The 9,488-nt window shown below is 50.7% G+C and overlaps 1 protein-coding gene across 1 annotated transcript in view; it reads right to left on the bottom strand.

Annotated features, from left to right (window-relative positions):
* Positions 1 to 9,488, bottom strand: part of LOC148453886 (uncharacterized) — a 142,437-nt gene that overhangs the window by 25,940 nt on the left and 107,009 nt on the right. The gene's annotated exons all lie outside the window — the stretch shown is intronic.

Genomic DNA, 9,488 nt, shown 5'->3' with positions numbered 1-9,488 from the left:
CAGCACACACTGATATGTGGTATTATTATATAGGGGGAGGGGACCGTACAGTGATATATGAGGGAGAATAACACAGCTCCCAGCACACACTGATATGTGGTATTATTATATAGGGGAGAGGGGACTGTACAGTGATATATGAGGGGGAATAACACAGCTCCCAGCACACACTGATATGTGGTATTATTATTATATAGGGAGAGGGGACCGTACAGTGATATATGAGGGGAATAACACAGCTCCCAGCACACACTGATATGTGATATTATTATATAGGGAGAGGGGACTGTTCATTGATATATGAGGGGGAATAACACAGCTCCCGGCACACACTGATATGTGGTACAATTATTATATAGGGGAGAGAGGACTGTACAGTTATATATGAGGGGGAATAACACAGCTCCCAGCACACACTGATATGTGGTACAATTATTATATGGGGGAGAGGGGACTGTACAGTGATATATGAGGAGGAATAACACAGCTCCCAGCACACGCTGATATGTGGTATTATTTTTATATAGTGGAGAGGGGACTGTACAGTGATATATGAGAGGGAATAACACAGCTCCCAGCACACACTGATATGTGGTATTATTATTATATAGGGAGAGGGGACTGTACATTGATATATGAGGGGGAATAACACAGCTCCCGGCACACACTGATATGTGGTACAATTATTATATAGGGGGAGAGGGGACCGTACAGTGATATATGAGGGGGAATAACACAGCTCCCAGCACACACTGATATGTGGTACAATTATTATATGGGGGAGAGGGGACTGTACAGTGATATATGAGGAGGAATAACACAGCTCCCAGCACACACTGATATGTGGTATTATTATTATATAGTGGATAGGGGACTGTACAGTGATATATGAGGGGGAATAGCACAGCTCCCAGCACACACTGATATGTGGTATTATTATATAGTGGAGAGGGGACCGTACAGTGATATATGAGGGGGAATAACACAGCTCCCAGCACACACTGATATGTGGTATTATTATTATATAGGGGAGAGGGGACTGTACAGTGATATATGAGGGGGAATAACACAGCTCCCGGCACACACTGATATGTGGTATTATTATTATATAGGGAGAGGGGACTGTACATTGATATATGAGGGGGAATAACACAGCTCCCGGCACACACTGATATGTGGTACAATTATTATATAGGGGAGAGAGGACTGTACAGTGATATATGAGGGGGAATAACACAGCTCCCAGCACACACTGATATGTGGTATAATTATTATATAGGGTAGAGGGGAATGTACAGTGATATATGAGGGGGAATAACACAGCTCCCAGCACACACTGATATGTGGTATTATTATTATATAGGGGAGAGGGGACCGTACAGTGATATATGAGGGAGAATAACACAGCTCCCAGCACACACTGATATGTGGTATTATTATTATATAGGGGAGAGGGAACTGTACAGTGATATATGAGGGGGAATAACACAGCTCCCAGCACACACTGATATGTGGTATTATTATTTTCTACTTCAGGGTCCATAGGGGTCCACAGGGTGACCTTGGGGTATAGCTGGATCCTCGGGCACCACGGAGTTAAAGCTTTTAGCTGCTCCCAGGATGCACTTGGGTCCAACCTCCCCTATACCCCGCCCCCGAGCCACAGGCACCTCAGTTTAAGATGGTGCCCGGCCAGAGTCGGGTCACCCTGCGGGGGGGGGCTGCAGGAGCAGCCCCCTAAAGCTTTTTATTTTAACTTAAATTTTTTTACTATAGTTTTTTTCTCCAGAGCGGCAGCGATGGGCTGTCTGTACAGACGCCCACGCTGCCACTCCTTCTCCCTGCTGGCGCCGCCAGCACTGAACTGGGGATCGCGGCGGGGGAAGACAGAGTCTGTACTAGCCGCACTCTGGTTTCCCCCGGGACTGCTGCCGGAAGACGCCGGGGAGATCCAGGTAAGCCGCGCACCGCTGATTAGCGGCGGTGCGCGGGTTCCTTTCAAATGCAGTCCCATGCCCCCAGTCTAGGGGACAGACCGGGGGCGCTAGCGGTGGCGGCGGGCCCCCCCTCTAGCGGAGGCATACCCCGCCAGACCACTAGACCACCAGGGTAAATTAAGCGGGATGCCGGCAACCCGGGGGTTAATATGCTAGCCAGGGGAGGAAGCCTTCCCTGTCTAGCGGCTCCTCCCCTCAGCTCAGCGCGCCTTTCAACTAGTAGTCTGGCGTCGCTGAGCTGCAGATTCTCGGGCCACTCCTCCTCTGAGGTCTCCAGCGGCCATTTTCTTCAAGTGGCAGCGCAGATTTTCAGGGAGCACGCGGACCGGTCCCCCTGTGTACCTCTCCCCTGACAAGGACAGTGTACACAGCACTATAGCCCTCCCAGACACTGAATCTGGGCAGGTTGATTGTAGTGGAAAGGTGCAGTGAGTATATCTTCCTGCATGGTATGTGACTTTTGCTAGTGCTGCCTGTCTGTGTCTTTTTTCTACTTACTGTCAGCCTATATATCCCTTTCCTTCTCCTACAAGCCCTACAGGGCGGGGGAAGGGTGTTTCTACTGACCTCATTTATATAGATCACGTATTTGTGAGGTCCGTCACATACAGTTGTGTGCTACACAGTACCATATTGTGGGCTGTTGTTCAGCACACTGGTGAGTGCGCACGTTTTCTTCCTAAGTCATGTCAGAGGAGGAGATTGAGCACTCCGGGGCTCCGGTATTGTTCTCCTGCAGGCGCTGTTCTGCAGGAGTGGATAGGGAGGATTTGTCACAGGACGGCCTGTGCGGATGGTGCCAGGCGCTCCCTGGTATGTCTAAACCTCCCATGTCGCAGGAGCCACCATGGAAGATGTTTTCCCAGGTGCTGGTGTCCATCGCGGACCGTCTGTCGGTCCCGACTGCCGCCCCTACTAGGGCGTTGCCCCAGCCTGCCATCCCCCATTCCCCGGGTGTCCCACAATTATTGCAGACTCCCCCGGGGTCTCAGCCTGTTGGTCCCTATGCGGGGTTGCCAATGTATATTCAGTTCACCCCTGTGGCACAGCAGGCTGTGGTGCCGTTTCAGGCTCCTGTGGCAGCTCCTCCACCCTGGGTGGATGCGCTTTCCCACACTGTCCAAGATTTGGCGGCAGCATCTTCGGCTTTTCAGTCGATGTTGCGCAGTGACGTGCCCTCCAGGGCGTCTAAACGCTCAGTCATGGCGCAGGCTGTGCATCTTTCGGATTCTGAGTGATCCTCGGATGATGGTGAGGTGCAGGATGACTCAGCCTCAGATGCCTCAGTCCAGGAGGTAGACACTAAGTCTTCCATCAATGTGCGGGCTCTGGTTAAGGCGGTGCGGGCCATTCTTCTGATTGAGGATGAGGCACCCGCTCCCAAGTCGAGGTATCCTAGTTTTAAAAAAGCTAAGGTTACTTCTGCAGCGTTCCCCTTGTCTGATCAGTTGACTGATCACATGGCGGTGGCCTGGCAGACACCCAGTAAGCGTTTCCTGCCACAGAAACGCTTGGCGTCCAATTATCCATTCCCTGAAGCGCATTGTAAGAAATGGGAAACTCCACCTGCAGTCGATTCCCATGTAACACGCCTTATCAGGAGTGCTACTTTGACATTGCCCTCTATATCCTCGCTGAGGAAAGAAAGGCTTGGAGGCCTTACCTTTTAATGGAGAATTACTATTTGGTACGGACCTGGACAAAATAGTAGATACCCTGGCAAAATCCAAGTCAGCCTTCCTCCCTTCAGCTACTACACCTGCTAAGGTCCGGAGCTCGGCCTTTCGTTCCTTTCGGGTTCAGGGCAAGGCAAAGGGTCAGTCCTTCCTGAGGCAGTCCGCACCCAAGACCGCCTCAAAGCCAAAGAAACAAGCCTGGAGTGCTAGGCGCCCTTCTTCCAAGCAAGAAGATAAGCCTTCTGCGTGATGGGACGGGCCTCCCTCTGGGGGACCCCTAGAGTGGGAGGCCGACTTCTTCAATTCGCCCAGTGCTGGCACAATACCACCACGGATGCCTGGGTGCGAGAAGTGGTCTCCCAGGGGTACGCCCTGTCTTTTCGGCACAGGCCGCCTTGCCAGTTTTTTTGCACAAGTCCTTCTCAGGACAAAACCAAGGCCTTGCAGGTTCAGGAAGCCATAGAGGCCTTGCTGACGGCGGGGGTCATTATACCCGTACCACAGTCTCAACGTGGGATGGGGTATTACTCTACGCTGTTTCTGGTGCAGAAACCCAATGGCTCTCATCGCCCCATCCTCAATTTGAAGTCCCTGAACAGGTTTCTCAGGGTTCCCTAATTCAGGATGGAAACTTTGCGTTCCATCATTCTGGCGATGGAACCGGGGGATTATATGGTCTCCCTGGATATCCAGGACGCCTACCTCCATGTGCCTATAGCAACATCGCACCAACGGTTTCTGCAGTTTGCTATTCTCCACAACCACTACCAATTCAGGGCGCTACCCATTGGTCTCTCCACGGCACCAAGGGTATTTACCAAGGTGATGGCGGTCATGGCGGCTCACCTTCGGAGCCAGGGAATACAGTTGCTACCGTATCTAGACGACCTCCTCTTGCTGGCAAGCTCCCCGGAGGTACTGATCCAGCATCTCCACCTGACGGTCACTTGTCTACAGGCGCACGGCTGGTTGATCAACTGGAAGAAGTCCTCCCTCATCCCATCACAGCGGATGGTTCATTTGGGGGCCCTGCTGGACTCTCGTCAGCAACGGATTTTTCTGACTCCAGAGAAGGTCTCCTCCTTACAGCTGCGGATTCACAGTTGTCTGAGCAGTGACAGAGTGTCGGTGCACTCAGCGATGAGAGTTTTGGGGTCCATGGTGTCGGCATTCGACATGGTGGAGTTTGCCCAGTTCCATTCCAGGCCCCTGCAGGGGCTGATTCTTTCGGAATGGAACGGATTGCCACACAGGATCCGCTCTCAGATGCTGGTGTTGTCCTCGGAGGTGCGTCTGTCCCTAGCCTGGTGGCTGCAGACAGCTCATCTAGAGGGGCGCCCCTTTTGGATCCCGGAATGGGTTCTGCTCACGACAGATGCCAGTCTCCGGGGTTGGGGGGCGGTGACGGGCTTCTTGTCACTTCAGGGTCGTTGGTCGGCGGAGGAAGCGATTCTTCCCATCAACATCCTGGAACTGTGGGCAGTATACAGAGCCCTGCAGTCGTCCGGCACCGCTCTTCACGGAAGGGCCGTTCAGGTGCAGTCAGACAACGCCACCACGGTGGTGTACATCAATCATCAGGGAGGGACTCGCAGTCAAGCTGCGATGTCGGAGGTGTCCCGCGTCCTGGCTTGGGCGGAGAGCTATCTTCCAGCTTTCTCAGCAGTTTTCATCCCAGGAGTCCTCAATTGGGAGGCAGACTTCCTCAGCCGTTACGACGTGCATCCCGGGGAATGGTCGCTTCATCCAGAGGTATTCCAACTACTCGTGGACAAGTGGGGGCTGCCAGAGCTGGACCTGATGGCGTCCCGTCACAATCACAAGCTGCCTGTGTACGGGTCAAGGACAAGGGACACAGGCGCAAGTCTGATAGACGCGCTGTCGGTGAAATGGCTGTTTCAACTGGCTTACTTGTTCCCTCCGATATCTCTGCTGCCTCGGGTCCTGCGCAAGTTCAAACAGGACGGAGGCACACTGATCCTGGTGGCCCCAGCGTGGCCCAGAAGGCCGTGGTACTCCGATCTGCGGAGCCTGTCCATCGACGCACCGTACCTCCTACCTCAACAGCGGGACCTGTTATCTCAGGGGCCCTGTCTTCACCCGGATCTGGGTCGACTATCTTTGACGGCGTGGCTCTTGAGACAGCCGTCCTGAGGTCTCGGGGCTTTTCTAGTTCTGTTATTACCACCATGCTGAGGGCGCGCAAGCCTGCTTCCGAGAGGATCTATCACAGAGTGTGGCACACTTACTTTCAGTGGTGCGAGGCCAGAAACTATGATCCCCAGGTGTTCCGGGTTTCGCGTATTCTGGCTTTCCTTCAGTCGGGTTTGGACTTAGGATTACGTCTTTCTTCGCTGAAGGTGCACGTGTCTGCTCTGTCGGTGTGGTTCCAGCACAGGATCGCTGCTATGCCGGACGTACACACTTTTTTCCAGGGAGTTTTGAGAATCCAGCCTCCCTTTGTGCCACCTGTGGCCCCGTGGGATTTGGCTGTGGTTCTTCGGGCCTTACAGGGTCCGCCTTTTGAGCCCTTGGAGTTAGTGGAGCTCAAGTGGCTAACTTTTAAAACTGTTTTCCTCTTGGCAATTGCTTCTGCCAGGAGGGTTTCAGATTTGGGGGTGCTTTCTTGTCGTCCCCCTTTTCTGATTTTTCATCAGGACAGAGCGGTGCTTCGCACTCGTCCTGATTTCCTGCCTAAGGTGGTTTCCAGGTTCCACATTAATCAGGAAATTGTTGTACCAGCCTTTCAGTCGCCTGCTCTTTCGGCTGGGGAGACTTCATTAGACGTTGTCCGTGCACTCCAGGTTTATGTGGACCGGACTAGTTCTGTGAGGAAGTCGGATTCTTTGTTTATCCTCTTTGGTTTTCACAAGAGGGGTTGGCCTGCCAACAAACAGACTCTAGCCCGTTGGCTTCGTTCTGTTATTATTGAGGCTTATATGCAGGAGGGTTTACCTGTTCCAGCCTCTGTTAAGGCTCATTCCACTCGGTCTGTGGGCCCTTCTTGGGCTGCTAGCCGTGGCGCCTCTGCTGTTCAGCTCTGTAAGGCGGCCACCTGGTCTTCCATTCAGACCTTTTTGAGGTTCTATGCGTTTGACACCTTTGCCTCTCAGGATGCATCCTTTGGGCGCCGGGTTCTCCTATCAGCACAGGAGCGTCCCCGCCCTTAGTTGGACTGCTTTCGGACATCCCCAAGGTCACCCTGTGGACCCCTATGGACCCTGAAGTAGAAAACAAGAGATATGGTAAGAACTTACCTTTGTTATCTCTGTTTCTACGAAGTCCATAGGGTCCACAGGGCACACGCCCTGACGCACCTGGCTTCATATGGGCTCTGTGACTGGTCACCGGTTTTCCGTCTCCCATTTCTGTGAGTATGGTTCTTGTGTGTTCCAGTCTTCCTTCTCTCTGTTTCGTCTCCTCCGGCCTGGGCTGCTTACCAACTGAGGTGCCTGTGGCTCGGGGGCGGGGTATAGGGGAGGTTGGACCCAAGTGCATCCTGGGAGCAGCTAAAAGCTTTAACTCCGTGGTGCCCGAGGATCCAGGATCCAGGTATAACCCAAGGTCACCCTGTGGACCCTATAACAAAGGTAAGTTCTTACCATATCTCTTGTTATATAGGGAGAGGGGACTGTACATTGATATATGAGGGGGAATAACACAGCTCCCGGAACACACTGATATGTGGTACAATTATTATATAGGGGGAGAGGGGACCGTACAGTGATATATGAGGGGTAATAACACAGCTCCCAGCACACACTGATATGTGGTACAATTATTATATAGGGGGAGAGGGGACCGTACAGTGATATATGAGGGGTAATAACACATCTCCCAGCACACACTGATATGTGGTATAATTATTATATAGGGTAGAGGGGAATGTACAGTGATATATGAGGGGGAATAACACAGCTCCCAGCACACACTGATATGTGGTTCTATTATTATATAGGGGAGAGTTGACCGTACAGTGATATATGAGGGGGAATAACACAGCTCCCAGCACACACTGATATGTGGTACAATAATTATATGGGGGAGAGGGGACTGTACAGTGATATACGAGGAGGAATAACACAGCTCCCAGCACACACTGATATGTGGTATTATTATTATATAGTGGAGAGGGGACTGTACAGTGATATATGAGGGGGAATAACACAGCTCCCAGCACACACTGATATGTGGTATTATTATTATATAGGGGAGAGGGGACTGTACAGTGATATATGAGGGGGAATAACACAGCTCCCAGCACACTCTGATATGTGGTATTATTATTATATAGGGAGAGGGGACCGTATAGTGATATATGAGGGGTAATAACACATCTCCCAGCACACACTGATATGTGGTACAATTATTATATAGGGGGGAGGCGACCGCACAGTGATATATGAGGTGGAATAACACAGCTCATAGCACACACTGATATGTGATCTAATTATTATATAGGGGGGAGGGGACCGTACAGTAATATATGAGGGGGAATAACAGCTCCCAGCACACACTGATATGTGGTATTATTATATAGGGGGAGAGGGGACTGTACAGTGATATATGAGGGGGAATAACAGCTCCCAGCACACACTGATATGTGGTATAATTATTATATAGGGGAGAGGGGACCGTACAGTGATATATGAGGGGGAATAACACAGCTCCCAGCACACACTGATATGTGGTACAATTATTATATAGGGGGGAGGGGACCGCACAGTGATATATGAGGTGGAATAACACAGCTCCCAGCACACACTAATATGTGATATTATTATTATATAGGGGGGAGGGGACCGTACAGTGATATATGAGGGGGAATAACACAGCTCCCAGCACACACTGATATGTGGTATTATTATATAGGGGGAGAGGGGACTGTACAGTGATATATGAGGAGGAATAACACAGCTCCCAGCACACACTGATATGTGTTGTTATTATTATTATATAGGGAGAGGGGACTGTACAGTGATATATGAGGGGGAATAACACAGCTCCTAGCACACACTGATATGTGGTATAATTATTATATATGGTAGAGGGGACTGTACAGTGATATATGAGGGGGAATAACACCGCTCCCAGCACACACTGATATGGGGTATTATTATTATATAGGGGGGAGGGGACCGTACAGTGATATATGAGGGGGAATAACACAGCTCCCAGCACACACTGATATGTGGTATTATTATATAGGGGGGAGAGGGGACTGTACAGTGATATATGAGGGGGAATAACACAGCTCCCAGCACACACTCTGTGGTTCTATTATTATATAGGGGAGAGGGGACCATACAGTGATATATGAGGGGGAATAACACAGCTCCCAGCACACACTGATATGTGGTATTATTATTATATAGGGGAGAGGGGACTGTACAGTGATATATGAGGGGGAATAACACCGCTCCCAGCACACACTGATATGTGGTATTATTATTATATAGGGGGGAGGGGACCGTACAGTGATATATGAGGGGGAATAACACAGCTCCCAGCACACACTGATATGTGGTATTATTATATAGGGGGGAGAGGGGACTGTACAGTGATATATGAGGAGGAATAACACAGCTCCCAGTACACACTGATATGTGGTATTATTATTATATAGGGAGAGGGGACTGTACAGTGATATATGAGGGGGAATAACACAGCTCCCAGCACACACTGATATGTGGTATAATTATTATATAGGGTAGAGGGGAATGTACAGTGATATATGAGGGGGAATAACACAGCTCCCAGCACACACTGATATGTGGTATTATTATATAGGGGGGAGAGGGGACTGTACAGTGAT

Source organism: Taudactylus pleione, unplaced genomic scaffold, assembly GCF_031769625.1.
Source record: "Taudactylus pleione unplaced genomic scaffold, aTauple2 ptg001067l, whole genome shotgun sequence".
NCBI classification, from domain to species: Eukaryota; Metazoa; Chordata; class Amphibia; order Anura; family Myobatrachidae; genus Taudactylus; species Taudactylus pleione.
This window is presented reverse-complemented; position numbering and strand designations above follow the sequence as displayed.